This window comes from Gekko japonicus, unplaced genomic scaffold (genome assembly GCF_001447785.1).
Source record: "Gekko japonicus isolate JY-2015 unplaced genomic scaffold, Gekko_japonicus_V1.1 scaffold227, whole genome shotgun sequence".
NCBI lineage: Eukaryota > Metazoa > Chordata > Lepidosauria > Squamata > Gekkonidae > Gekko > Gekko japonicus.
In genome coordinates, this window is record NW_015164189.1 from 868286 (window position 1) to 883915 (window position 15630).

Genomic DNA, 15630 nt, shown 5'->3' on the forward strand with positions numbered 1-15630 from the left:
CATTTCAAGCCCTGTAGGTCCTTTTAGTGAATATCAACCATCTTATGGTGGGCTCCACTCCCAAAAATCTTTACCCTGGAATAAATTCTGTTAGTCTTGAAGGTGCCATGAAGCTACACTGTACCAAATCAGACCATAGGTCCATTGAGGTCAGTATTGTCTACTCAGACTGGGAGATGCTCTTCAGAGTCTCAGGCAGAGATCTTTCACGCCACCCAATGCCCGGTCCTTTTAACTGGAGAGGCCAGTGATTGAACCTGGGACCTTTTGCATGCCAAAAGGAGATGCTCTAACCTTTTCCCTAAAGCAGTGCTTAGTACATGAACACACATGAAGCTGCCTTATACTGACTCAGACCTTTAGTTCATCAGGGGCAGTCTTTTCTACTAAGACTGGCATCGGATCTCCAGAATCTCAGACGGAGATCTTTCACATCACCTACTACTTGATCCTTTCAACTGGAGATGCCGGGGATTGAACATAGAACCTTCTGCATGCCAATAGCAACTGCTCTAACAATGAACCACAGCCCTTCCCCTGAAGCACTGCTTCAGTCAGAAATTTATTTATTTACTCAGACTGGCAGGAGCTCTTCAGGATTTCAGCTTGAGGTCTTTCCCACCACCTCCTGCCTGGTCCTTTTAACTGGAGATACTGGGGCTTGAACCTGGGACCTTCTGCATGCCAAGCAGAGGCTCTTCCACTGAGCCTATAGGACTCCTGTTTTTCTTGGAACAGATCAGCCTCGCTACCCCTCCAGAATGTGATTCTTGATGCTCTTACTGTGAGCAACTTTTGGTACAAAACAGCCAGCCTTTTATGCTTGGCCAGTTTTCAACACTCAAGTTGAAATCCTATGCATGCTAATTTGGGATGAACTGCACTGAACGTGAATACATGCAAATTTTTCTCAGGAAAAAAATGGGACCGAAGCGTCTCAGGGTTGAAACTCTAGCTGATATTTAACAGATCGCATCCCTTCCCCTTCTGATATTCGGAGTCCTCCCCTCCTCTCAGTAACCTCAAAGGAAGAGTGGCAGGAAAACGTCAGCAGAGCTCATGTCGGTGGTTTGCCTGTGTAACCCTATCCCCAACATCTGATGACTCTTCTGAAATGATTTCTTGGCTTCTCGGATGTCAGTTATGAGCCGTCAAACTCCCGTTTCATTTATGAATTCTTTTTTAAAAGATGGGCACAACGGTTATGATTCAACAGAAGTTGGGAAGCATTTCTGGTTTAGATGATCAACGACATGTGTTTGCAAGGAGGGCCGCTATCTGGGAGCTTAGACCCTTCTGAAAGCTTTGATGGATCCCATCTGCTCCCGATGATTTGCTGGAATTCAGCGGCCCCCCAGTTCCCAGCCCCCGACTGGGCCTCCTGAGAGTTCTCTCTTTGTTAACGGTATATCACTTGATGTGTGCTCCTCATAAAGACCCTCGCGGGGAAGAGGCTCGCTTGTCTTTCTCAGTAAATCCATCTTGTTTCACCTCTTCCGTAAGGTTGTCGGGCTCTCCCCTGTAACAAAGAGAGTGCAAATGATTTCTAGGCACCTAAAAAAGTTCCTTTCAAAATTATTACCTCACCACCTCCTAATATATTTTGTCAGGTGCGTTTATTTGGTCCTGCTCGATACTGGCCTGGAGCGGCCCATCTGATAAATCCTCAAATGCTCCCAAGGGGTGGCAGGAACCTATCAAAGTCTGGGCTCCCAAGGCCGGCAGCATGTAAAGGCACTGACATGGCCACACGGAGCTATAGTGAAACGTTTGGGGATCTATGACAGCGTCTGCTCCAATGAAGTGGAGAGAGGGATGCCAGCCTCCAGGTGGGACCTGGAGATCACCTGGAATCACAGCTCATCTCCAGACTACAGGGATCAGTTCCCTGTGAGAAAATGGATGCTTGGGAGGGTGGACTCTGTGGCATTGTGCCCCAATGAGCTCCCTGGCCTCCCCAAGCTCCACCCCCAAATCTCCAGGGGTTTCCCAACCTGGATCTGGCAACCCTAGGGAAGCTAGGATCGGCTCTTTGCTTTGGGGAAGAAGCAAACAAGCGCCAGGTAGGTGTGAGTATGGCAACAAGCAAAGTTAGTGCTTGCCCCAACTGAATGTCAGTTAGACTTGGGAAACATCTGAAGATGGGGGGGGGTGCCTCAGCAGGGAGACAGTGCCAAGGAGTCCCCCCTCCAAAGCAGCCAGGTGCCCTGCCACTGCAGGGGATTCTAACCCAGGCCTCGTCATTAGTGCTGCTACTTGGCGGAGTAGTGCTTGCAAGACTGGGGTGGGACCAAAACATTCTTAATTCTGAGGAGATGTTTTTATTTCTCATGGTGATCTCTGGAGAGCTGGTTTGGTGTCGTGGTTAAGTGCAGGGACTCTAATCTGGGGGGACCGGGTTTGATTCCCCACTCCTCCACTTGCACCTGGCTGGATGGCCTTGGGCAAGCCGTAGTTCTGTCAGTGCTATCCTTGAAAAACAGCAGTTTCTGTCAGAGCTCTCTCAGACCCACCCACCTCACAGGGTGTCTTTTCTGGGGAGGGGAAGGGAAAGGAGATTGTGAGCAGCTCTGAGACACCTTCGGGTAGTGAAGGGCCATGGGGTATAAATCCAATCTCTTCTTCTTCTTCTTCTTCTTGTGTTTAATTTTTAGCTCAGATGGGGAGCTGGGATGCCCAGATGGAAAGAAGAGAAGCAACTTGTTCATGAGTGAGAAAATGACAGTCCCCAGTTTTATCCATTTGCTCACTGTGTCTTAAGCTGATCTCAAATCACCCACTCCCACCTGCTCTGGCCTGCATCTCTGTGCCAAGAGTTATCAGCCTGGGTGCTCTCTCTCTCTCTCTCTCTCTCTCTCTCTCTCTCTCTCTCTCTCAAAAGGCACTTAACAGACAGCAATATAATTTCTGAAAATCTGTACAGCAGATGGTAACATTAATGTGTGCGGGGGGGTTGTAATCTAGGTCAACATTTTACGAGAACAAAATAAGAAGATAGATGACTTGAAGAAGCCACTGTTTTCAGAAGAACCACCTAGGTCAGTGGTGGCAAACCTATGGCACGGGTGTTCTAGGTCTTTTAAATAGCTCAGAACAGCACAAGAGAAGGGAACTAGAGAGGCCAGCCCCCAGGGGGGACCTGGGGATCCCCTGGTTATTACAGCTCATTTCCACACTACAGAGATCAGTTCCCCTTGAGAAAAATGGATGCTTGGGGGGTGGACTCTGTGCCACTGTATCCCACTGAGGTTCCCATCCTCCCCAAATCTCCAGGAGTTTCCCAACTTGGATCTGGCAACCCTACCCTCCTATCCCCCGCCAGTGGCCGGGGGGGACGGACACCTGGCAGCTCTATACTGAGGTCCAGGGCTCTTCTTGTAGCAGGAAACACTGAAATTCAGGATTTTGATAGTTGCCCGATTCAAGGACCGCACCACTCCCAAGAAGGCGGAAGCGTTCCTCCGCACATTTAAGCAAGGCAAGTTGACAGAGAATACTCGATGGAATTTCAATGGCAAGCTGCCAAAATCCATGACCGGTCCAACCTGGTGCTAGCTCAGCAGTACCGGCTGGGGCTGACTGCTGAAATCTGGAACACCGTCATGTGTACAAGGGACCCAAAAACCTTGCTGGCCTGGATGCAAGAGGCGGAGAATGCCGAGCTGGCTGCGCACTATGCGGTGGGACAATGCGGTAGTGGCGGGGAGGGCACCAGCAACACCCCACCCCAAAGCAAAGACAGCCCCACCAAAAGTATCAGTTGAAGAGCAACGAATGAAACAGGGGTTGTGTCTAAAATGTGGGGATCAGGGCCACTTCGCAGCCAACTGTCCTTCGGAGGAGGCTTCAGAGTCGGCAGGGAGAGAAGGTGACAAGTGCCGGGTCAACATGCCTTCAAAGAAGGGGACAGCAAAAGTCAGAACCCCCCGTGCTCTGCAAGTGGAGGTGGAAGTGCTGGAGCCAGAATTGAGCGAGGAGGAGGAGTTGGAACCAGCAGGAAAAGGCCAGGTCCTGCTGTAAGTGGCGCAGCGCATCAGGACCCATCTGCAGATGCACCAAAAGTGGTGAGCAGCTATCCATCCCTCTTTTTCATGACTGTTACTATCATGAACCCTGCCTTGGGAACGCACATCAGGGTCCAGGGCCTCATAGACTTGGGATGCGGGCAGGATTTAATCAACCCCTTCTTAGTGTCGGGACTGGAGGCTGCCGTGGTTCGGTTGGCAGAGCCCTTAATTTGTACCCAAATGGATGGGTCCCCAATGAAAGAGCCCTGTAGATTCGAGACTGTATCTTTGCGTATGGGGGCAGGCGATCATTGGGAAGATCGAAGTTTTGTGGTGTCCCCGGGGGCTAGGTTTCCCTTAGTGTTGGGAAGCCCTTGGCTCCATGGACATGATCCATATATATTGTGGGGCGACAGGATTGTACGATTCATATCCCCTAAGTGTCAACACCATGTATGGAACCAAAAGTGGGGAGTAGCTCCTGACAGCGAACCAGCTCGGGTATGTTTAGCTATGGAGGAGCTTGCAAAAATCCCAAGGGAATATAGAGACCTCTCACGGGTGTTTGAAGAGGAAGAAGCTGACAAGCTCCCACCACACCACAACTCTGACTGTGCGATTGAGTTATTGCCGGGGCATAAAATGCCGAAGGGGAAGCTCTATGCTGTGAGCCCCGGTGAGAAAGAAGAGTTGCAGAAGTTTATAGATAAAAATTTGGCCAGAGGGTTCATCCGGCCAGCTGCTTCCCCGTTTGAAGCCCCCGTCCTCTTTTGGAAAAAGAAAGATGGGGGTTTAAGACTTTGTACTGACTATCGTGGATTGAATGTAGTCTCTTCCACTAATGCCTACCCCATGCCGTTGATCAAAGATCTCTTGGCTGAAGTGGCAAAGGGAAAAATCTTTTCTAAACTTGACTTGCAAGATGCTTTTTTCCGGGTGCGTATATGGGAGGGGGATGAATACAAGACAGGTTTCAACATCCCCCTGGGCCAGTTCGAGTACCTGGTGATGCCATTCAGCCTCCAGGGGGCTCCTGGGTTTTTTATGAACCTAATAAATGAAGTGTTGCACAAGCACCTGTTCAAGGGGGGCCTGGTCTATTTGGATGACATTTTGTTGTACTCCCCTGACAAAGCCTCTCATGTGCAGTTGGTGAGGGAGGTGCTACAGACGTTACACAAGCACAAACTGTTTGCCAAACTATCAAAATGCGAGTTCTATAAGGCTGACATTGACTTTCTCGGCTATCACATCTCTCCAAGGGGGATGGAGATGGACCCGGGGAAGGTGAAAGACATGCTGGGGAGGGAGGCTCCCAAAACACGCCAGCAGCTTCAAAGTTTCTTAGGATTTGCTAATTTCCATAGAAATTTCCTGCCAAATTTTGCTCAAGTGAGTTTGCACCTGACTGACTTGCTGAAAACCAAAGGGAAAGGGCCAGAAGCTGCTAAGCCTGGAGCAAAACTGGCATGGACTCCCAAATGCCAGGAAGCATTCAATCAATTAAAGGCTCTGTTTATAACAGAACCGGTGTTAGCGCATCCAGATGAAACAAAAAAAAATTGTGGTCCAAGTGGACGCTTCGGATGTCGCTGGGGGGGGCGATCTTGCAAGAAGGGGCAGACGGCAAGCTCCATCCCCTAGCGTATGTGTCCCACAAATTTAATGACACCGAAAGGAACTGGTCAGTATGGGATAAGGAAGCAGGAGCAATCCGACTGGCACTCTCCACGTGGAGGCACTGGTTGGAAGGGGCATGAGTACTGTTTGAGGTTTGGACGGATCATAAAAACCTCGAAGTGCTCCGCACCCCTCACAACTTGAAGGCCAAGCAGCTGCGGTGGGCTGATTTTTTCTCAGAGTTTCAGTTCACCTTGCACCATTTCCCAGGCAAAGCAAACTCCCTGGCTGATGCTTTGTCCTGCCTCCCGCAACACGAAAGCCAAAGGGAGGAGGTCCTAGATTCCATATTTACACCTTACCAATTAGGTGGAGCAGTGACGACACGAAAGCAGGCGAAGGAAAAACTCCCCTTTCCCCCAAATTTGGTTATGACAGCCCCCCGGTCCCCGGTCTTATCCATCACTACTTATCAACTCCTGAAGGAAACATTCCATGTTGACTCTCTAGTAACAGAACCCAAGGTCTTCACATTGATAAGTAGTGATTGATAAGAGTTGGGATTGCTACACACTCAGATAAAGCAAATATTGTGAAACGAATTGTTCATTGCGCAGTATTCGTTAGCGTGTGAGTGATAATAGAAGAAAATTTTCTACAGAAATTACTACAGTAAACATTTTTGCAACTTATCTTTATTGACTCTTCGTTATTATTGTCACGGATGTTGTTTTTGGAATTCCTCTTCCTCCCGTGATCTCTCATTTTTGGTTTCAGCCTCCAGGTGGTGGCTGGGGAGTTCCTGGGATTACAACCAATGACCAGGTGAAAGAGATCAGCTCACCTGGAGAAAATGGCTGCTTTGGAAGGTGTATGGCATTATACTCCACTGAATTCCCATCCCTCCCCAAACCCCGCTCCAGATCACAGTTCCCCTGGATAAAATGGCTGCTTTGGAGGGTGGACTCTATGGCTGAGGTCCCTGCCATCCTGAAACCCCGCCCTCCCCAGACTCCACTTTCCCAAATCTCCAGGTACTTCCCAACCCAGAACTGGGGGCCCTACGCCATGAAGTCCGTCCTCCAAAGCATCCATTCCCTCCTGAGGAACTGATCTCTATAGCCTGGAGAGCAATTGTAATTCTCTTTTCCCCCCAGTCGAGGTGATTTCGGCTATGGCTGCACCCCCTACTAGGGAATTCTCAGCATCGTCTCCTGCATATAGGTGAAAGCTCCCCCCCCCCATATGAGCCTCTGAATTAGATAAACATTCATTTAAGAGCTTTTCTTGCCAAAAGTGCAAACACCTCTGCAATTCAGCTAACTTTGATGAATATAGATGGCATCATGAATATTTATTTATTTATTCATGTTCTACTAACATCTGAATGTTCAAAGGGACTTCTAAATCTGCACTTGGCCACATTTATGTTATGAAAATACACATGGGAATCAGGTGTTCTGCACGGCTGATACAATTACAGCAAATGGGATGTGTAGGCCGTGGTGTCAGATCCTCACATTGCAAAATGCCATGTTTTATTATCTTTTTCAGTACTGGATTCTATTGAGTTATAGCCATTTGTCTGTTTTCAATTTCCCCACAGCTTCCTGTTACTACTATTTAAACCCTCCAGCCTTCATTATTTAGGGACACCAGATCAAAAGTAAGGAAATAAAGACTTCTGCCCTGTCCATCAAACAGATATGTCCAAGAAAGCTGTGTGCAGTTGTCTCCAAAGCAGCCGTTTCCTCCTGGGAAACTGATCTCTGTAGCTTGGAATCCATTGTAATTTTGTAGGGTGTCCAGGTCCAGGTTGGGAAATACCTGGAGATTTTGGGGGTGGAGTCTGGGGAAGAGGGGGACTTCAGTGAGGAGTGGGAGGGACTCTAATGGGGTATGAGGCCATAGAGTCCGCCTTCCGAAGTGGCCATTTGCTCCAGGCAAACAGATCTGACACCTGAAGATCGGTTGTAATCCCAGGGGCTCTTCAGCCACCAGTGGGAGGTTGGCAACCCTATAATTCTGGGAGATCTCCAGGCCTCGCCTGGAGGTTGGTAACCCTTTGCAAGATGTAGATGCTGCTGCACCTGTTGGGAACAGTGAACAGCACCCTTTGATTCAACAGTGACGTCCAATGGAAAGTTAAAGGTTTGATGTCCAAAGAGGGAACTTCACAAAAAGAAGGGTGCTAGTTAGAAGGAAGCTGGCCGAGAAACACAAGAGGGCCCAATCCCTCGAGGGCACCTGGAAGCCATTTCAAACCACACTAACTGAAGCCCAGACAGAAGGCGTTCCCCAAACGTCTTGACATGACAACTAGAATTCATTGCCAGAGGCCTCTTTGGTGTTAGACCTGCACATGCAAGATTTTCAGAATTGCACATGAGAACCGGAATCACAGATAGGTGATAGGTGATTTAAATATACTTCTTAATCCTCCCAATCTGCATCTAGCATTTGCTCTGCTGTTTTACCAAACCCACCCTGGCACAGAAAAAGATGCGGCTCAATATGATTGGCTGATAAATAACAATTTACTACTACTGTTCAAGGCCATTCTGCAATTGGAAACAGTTCTGAAGAAGATGCCGAAATGATGTTTTAATAAGTAGCTGGCAGACTGTCAATTGCTATATTTTTTCCCCTTTTGTTACAGCTCACTGTATTATGCATTGAAATTTTCTTTATATTTCTGTATATAGGTACTGTTTTCACTCATCATATAGTACATTTTGCACTGTATATATTAATATTTGGTTTCCACACAATAAAGTACATAGCCTATTCTTTTATGTGGCCTCTGGTACTCTGGTACTCCATCAGTACTCTCTTTGGAATAACAGGAACCTCCATATTCAGAGGCACTAAAACTCTGAAACATCAGGAGAAGGCCTTGGCCTCTGTGCCCATTGTTGGCCATCTGGAGGAACTGGTTGGTCACTGTGTGAGACAGGATGCTGGACTAGATGGACCACTGGTCCGATCCAGCAGGGCTCTTCTGATGTTCTTCTGAAGGCCTTCAGTTCAAACACATGCTAAAACACACATTTTTTTTACAAAAAAATCCAAACATGTAACCAAATGGTGACGCTCAGAGGGCTCCAAAATCTACATCTGGCTGCTTTTACAAAACAAACAACAGCAATGCAGGCATTAATAAATCACATCTGCCATTTGACTGGATCACCACCAGTTTCAAGTCTCACGTGCACAGCAGTTACACATAGTTGCAGGCAAACCGTGTAAGCTGTTAATAGCTGTGTCTGATTTCACTTTTGCCACAAACCCTTCCAGGGGCCTCCTCGGGGCCAGGTATTGTTTCCCAGCCTCTCTCCTGCACTCTGCTTTCTTCCCCCTGCCTTACAGAGGGGAAGCGTGTGGGTTTCCTTAGGCAACAGGCAGCTCCCCTCCTTGAAGGAGGTATTCTGTAAACTACTCCAAATGCTACATTTCCACCCGCAAGGGGTGGGTTGTATTGCTGGATAATCACCTGCCCCCAAAAACTCACTGCTTGCCTAAATCTGTCACACTAGGGAAAGGGGATTCCATGAAACCCCAATGCACTAGATCAGAGGTCCCCAGCGTGCTGCCCATGGGCACCGGGGCACCCGTCAGCAACATCACTGGTGCCCGCCAAGGTTTCTTAGAAAGTGGGATGGGCCAGGTGGGGCTTTTGCCCAGCAAGGCTTCTGATTGGCTACTGGAGATTTGATGGGCTGTGCAGATTTTCAAAAAGATTGCTTTGGCGGCAGCTGCCCCCACAACACAAAGATCTTCCCTGTGTCACTGCAGGTCAGCGGTGGCTGACATTTTCCGGCTGTGCCCACCACACTTTGTCAGAATCCCAAAGGCGCCTGCACATTTAAAAGCTTCGGGGGTTCCTTGTGCTAGATTACTTCATGCAGGGAACTCCTTGCCCATTCAGACTCTGACATCCTCACCTGCAGAGGCACAGCTTGGAATTCTACCCTCTTAGTCTACTTAGCTGGTAGAATTATTGTCAGTGGGAGATGCCTGGGGCCGAACACCATCCAGATCAGCTGCTGAACTGCGGGATGGCTGGACCTGAGAACCACGCCTGTGTGTTTCACAGAAGAAGCATTTGGAGAAGTGCAAGATGCAGATGGCCTCCATTCATTCCCTGCCCTCTGGGCCCAGGGGAAGAGGAGGCATGCCCTGGTACAATAGTCACGATACATTCTTGCCTAATAATACCATCCTCTAGGAAGCGGGCCAAGATTTCCCTTGTGAGCAAAGTACAGCACCAGGTTGATAAGTGATAGCGCTTGGCCATCAGGATTTCTCCAGAGTCAGAGGTAGTAAGGGTGATTCCGCACAAGACCTTAAATCCTGGTTCAACCCTGTCCCCAAACTTACATTCTACACTACATTTGGAATGTGATGTGTCCAGGCCGGATCCCCTACTCCAAGAGATGTGTTGCTTACCTGGGGTCAGAATCTCTCCTTATATATAATTGAATAGTGGGTGCCAAAGTTCTAATTCTAAAATGCACTCCCTTAGTGTATGGCTGATGGCACTGCTCCTCAGCATATATCGCCACCAATCAGAAGGCAAAGCCCGGGTCCCGCCCACACCACAACTGCTGCGACAACCTGGTCTTTTGCATATGGAAGCTGATTGGACTTCAGTCCATTCCACACCTCAAACCCCCCCCCCCCGCAAGGCAGTTGGAATGTCAGTTGCATATGGAATCTGCTGTATTCTGGTGGTGTGCAGGTCCCAGATTCATGTTTTAAAAGCAGACTGACACTGTTTGCCCAAAGCCACAGCACTCTCCCAGAGCCTCTTTCTAGATCCCGTTGTATTTATTTCCACAACGGGCATTATTTCTAGTAACAAATATAAATGGCTAGGGTTAGAAACAAAAATGGAGAAGTTAGCTATTATTCTGACTTTTGTGATTATCAATATACTCAAGTTAGAAGCTTGCATTTTCTTTTGCACTGTGTGTTCAGATAGGCAAGTTGAGACTAACTGGTGAGGAGATGACTTTACTGGGGAAGAGATAACTGATGCTGAATATGAAGGTTTACATGAGGGCGGCTGGAGGGCCCCCATAGAAAATTGTTGATGTCTCTGGTTTTACGCTGAAACAAGTAAATGTGCTGATGTGTAAGGGACCTTCTGGAAATAAAGACTGTGAAATATAGCTGTTTCCCCCAAAATGTCTAGTTTCTAGTATAAAAACAGGGTGCAAAGTTAGATTTGTCTGCATTACAAGAGTCAGGTTTCACCACATCACCCAAATGTTGTGACAAATGTCAGTGTTGTAAATGTTGCCTTTTATGTATTTTGGCATGATTTGTGTTTGCAAATTTGAATTAATTTTCATGTGTGTGTTTCAGCTCTAATCATAACCTGCTATAGATCTAATTCTTTCAGTATGCAAGTGTCCAGATGGAAAATCTCTATATTAAATTTTCTTTGCTCATAATTTCAAAGGAGGTATCTAGAAGTTTTCCCCTAATCGTTTAGAACTCCATATATTTCTAACATCAGTTGGATACCATCAGATGTACAAACAAATGTTAACCCATAACCACTTATATTTCTTTACAAAATGTCCCATGGTAATTTTTTTAACGTAATTGTAACATTTCCCCCAAAATGTACATTTTACCATTTAGATTGAGGATAAGCCTCCTTTGCTGCTAATACCCCTCTTCCTGAGTACAGCTTGCTTCTTTTTCCTATTAAAAACTGAACCCATTTTTGTTAATTGCTGGAAATGAAGCACTCCTAAATATCTGGCATAGCTGGAAAATAAATTCTTTAATTATTTTTGGTGAGGCCAGCAGCAAATTTGGTGTTTATATCATGTGTTGTATCTCTATGGATTAGATGAATTGTTTCAGTGTTAGTGTGTGATCTAGGAGGCCTAATGAAAACAGATCATATCAAGAACCTAGCAGGAAATTTTATTCAGGCTGCGGTCACACGCAACATTAGTAGAATGATTGTCAGTGGGAGATGCCTGGGGCCGAACACCATCCAGATCAGCTGCTGAACTGCGGGATGGCTGGACCTGAGAACCACGCCTGTGTGTTTCACAGAAGAAGCATTTGGAGAAGTGCAAGATGCAGATGGCCTCCATTCATTCCCTGCCCTCTGGGCCCAGGGGAAGAGGAGGCATGCCCTGGTACAATAGTCACGATACATTCTTGCCTAATAATACCATCCTCTAGGAAGCGGGCCAAGATTTCCCTTGTGAGCAAAGTACAGCACCAGGTTGATAAGTGACAGCGCTTGGCCAACAGGATTTCTCCAGAGTCAGAGGTAGTAAGGGTGATTCCGCACAAGACCTTAAATCCTGGTTCAACCCTGTCCCCAAACTTACATTCTACACTACATTTGGAATGTGATGTGTCCAGGCCGGATCCCCTACTCCAAGAGATGTGTTGCTTACCTGGGGTCAGAATCTCTCCTTATATATAATTGAATAGTGGGTGCCAAAGTTCTAATTCTAAAATGCACTCCCTTAGTGTATGGCTGATGGCACTGCTCCTCAGCATATATCACCACCAATCAGAAGGCAAAGCCCGGGTCCTGCCCACACCACAAGTGCTGCGGGTGAAGGTGGTGGGGGGAAGTGACCGCGTCCTCCTTGAATTCCAGTTGCTGTGGGGGGTCAGGGAAGTTTTTAGCCAGACTTGTAGGTTAGATTTTTGTAGGGTCGACTTCAACGAACGCAGAGGCTTGATTGGAGTCATTCCGTGGGGGACTGTTCAGGAAGGGAAAGGAGCGCGTGAAGGGTGGGCTCTTCTCAAACATGAGCTTCTGCGAGCTCAAGCCCTGACTATTCCAGCAAGATGGAAACATGGTAAGGGCTCCAAGAAACTGATGTGGATGAACCAAGAGCTCAGAATAATCTAAGGGAGAAAAAGGAAATGGAGGGAAGGTCAGGCCTCCAAAGAGGAGTATATGAGAGTTACTAGGTACTGCAGATCAGCCATCAGAGGCTCGCTACAATAAGAAAAACTTCTACAGATATGTGAGAAGCAAATGCAAGGTAAAAGAGTATGGCTGTGAATACCATCATGAAAATTTGGAAGGCAGTTGAAGGCATTGGTGGCACAGGTGGTATTCTCTTCTATCCTTCCAGTCACAGGAAGAGGAGTGCAAAGAGAACAGACCATACTCGAGGTGAATCGTTAGCTGAGATGGTGACACCAGAAGGAGTGCTTTGGGTTCTGGGACCACAGGATAAGTTTTCTTAGAGAAGGCCTTCTAGCACATGATGCGCTTCACCTCTCAAGGTCAGGGAAGAAAACGTTCGGAAAGAACCTGGAGAGTTTAATCAGGAGAGCTTTAAATTGAAGCCGCAAGGGAAAGGGGACAATCAACATGGGGACTTCAATGAAGAAGAGAAAACAGTGGGGGCCCACCTGGGTAGGACAGGTCAAACAAAGGTACAAGGCTACAAGTGTCTATATACCAATGCCCGTAGTTTGGGTAATAAGAAGGAAGAGCTTGAGATTCTCTTGCAAACAGAGGGCTATGATATAATAGAAATCACTGAAACTTGGTGGGATGATTCTCATGACTGGGATGTGGTAGTGGATGGGTATGAGTTGTTCAAGAAAAAATGGAAGGGTAGAAGAGGAGTGTCACGACAGGGCCAGTGGGGCAAGGCAGAGAGGGAGAGTTTACAGTCCAGTCCAAGAGTCAAGCCAGAGAGATCAAAAGAATCCGAGCAAAGGTCCCAAGCACACAAAGCCAAGCCGTAGTCAAACGTTACCAATAGCCAGAGTCCAAACAAGCCAGTATCGTAGTCAGGAAGCATAGCCGAAGATCAAGAGCCAGAGGGGTCGTCAAAACGCGGACTGGAGTCAGGAACCGGGAAATCAGTCAGGTGCCAAACAGAGTCAGAGGTGCAGAGCTTCTGGTCCAATGGACAAGTTTGCCAGCACCATTTGCTAGCAGCCAGCAGTCTGTTCAAATAGCGTGCTGGGTCGTTATCTCATTAGCACGGCTTCCAGAAGTCCTTGATTCTGTTAGTAATCTGGGCTTAATGATCGCCAAACGCGCAAGCGTGCCTCCTTGCACCTGGTTGCCAAATCCCGGCGTCTCTGATTCCTCAGCTGCCCTTCTCCACCTGTGGCCTTGGTCAGATAGCATTACTTCAAAGCGTGACTAGTGTTCATAGAAAGGAATGCAGAGAGACTGACAGATGAGCGCATGAAAGACTGGGTAGACATGCGCATGAGATGCCAGCTATGGGGGGGTTATTAGGGAAACATCACATACAGTACAGTACATAACCTTTAGCAACCATTGGCAGCTTGCTGACAACAGGTCAAGACAATTGAGCACGTTCTTTTGTCTTGCCGGTTTTATCATGAGACTCCTTCTAAATATATTACTCCAGTAATTGTTGCCTACCCAGGCAGGTCTAACCAGTTTTATTCCACTCTTCTTTTAGCTGATATTTGTAATGAAACCACTGCTAAGGTAGCAGGGTTTTGTGCTATGGCCATCCTAATCAGACAAAAGACTATCGCTTCTTAGGAAATTTTAAAATTCACTTTGCCTTATTTAAATTTTTTTATCTGTATTTGTATCTGTATCAACTGTCTGGCTGTATTTTTGCTGTTAACTATATGTAACATTTTAAGGTATTTGCTGATCTCTGATCGTAATAAAGCAAATTGAATTGAATGCATGGATTAAGAATTGGTTAAATGGCAGGAAGCAGAGAGCGAGAGGAAAGGGAGACAAGTGAGCAGGGGGGTCCCACAAGGGTCAGCACTGGGACTGGCGCTGCTGCACTTGTTCATAAATGATTAGGTTTTGAGGGTTGGCCAAAGAAGAAGAGGAGGAGGAAGAGGAGGAGATTGGATTTATACCCCGCCCTTCACTACCCAAGGGAGTCTCAGAGCGGCTGACAAACTCCTTTCTCTTCCTCTCCCCACAACAGACACCCTGTGAGGTAGGTGACGCTGAGAGAGCTCTGACTACCCTTGAGGTCATCCAGCAGCTGCAAGAGTGGGGAATCAAACCCGGTTCTCCCAGATTAGAGTCCGCGCACTTAACCATGACACCAAACTGGCTCTGCTGGCCTAGTCTGCTGAAGGCACAAAACTATTCAGGAGGGTGAAAAACAAGGTCAGCTGTGAAGAGCACCAGAGGATCTCTCTAAATTAGGTGAGCGGACAACATTTATTTATTTAGACTTCTATCCCACTCCTTTCCCTGCCAGGCAGGGCTCAGGGCAGCTCCCACCAATGAAATATACAGTAAAACGAGCATATAATTATATCAACATATTACAGCTATATCACATATTAAAATCCAAAATTTTCAATATAAAACCTAGTAATCCCAAAAATCCATCACAGGTGGGCAACCAGGGAGGGAAACAGGAGGGGGGGAGGGAGGCCAGCCCATCTCTCCAACCGTCACTCTCCTCAGCCATATGGCCCGGTGGAACATCTCGGTCTTGCAGGCCCTGTGGAACTGAACCAAGTCCTGCAGGGCTTGAGGCTCACTAGATAAGAGAGTTCCACCAGGTTGGGGCCAAAGCTGGAAAGGCCCTGGTCAAAGACTGCCAAACTTTTCAGGGGCCAGGGATTACCAGCAGGTTGTTATTAGATAAAAAGAGCTGACTAAGGCGGGACATGATAGAAGTCTATAACATTATGGCTGTGATAGAAAGAGGGAGTGGATAGTGCAAACTTTTTCTCTGCCTTTCCCCCAATAATAAAGCTCAGGGGCATCCACTGAAGTTGATGGGCAAGAGATCTCACACGGACAAAAGGAAGTACTTCTGTATTCAACCAGAGGTCGATTCGGGGGAATCGCGGGGGATCGCCGTTCCCCCGGGTGAGGTACGGGTGGGCGGGGCACATGATGAAGCCCCGCCCCCACTTCCGGCCGCCCCGCTTCCGGCCCTCATTCAGCCAGGAGGCAGGAGAAGAGGGAGGGTAAGTTGCTTCCTCCCCAGGGAGGGCCTTCACGGGGCTTCCTCGTACTCCCGCC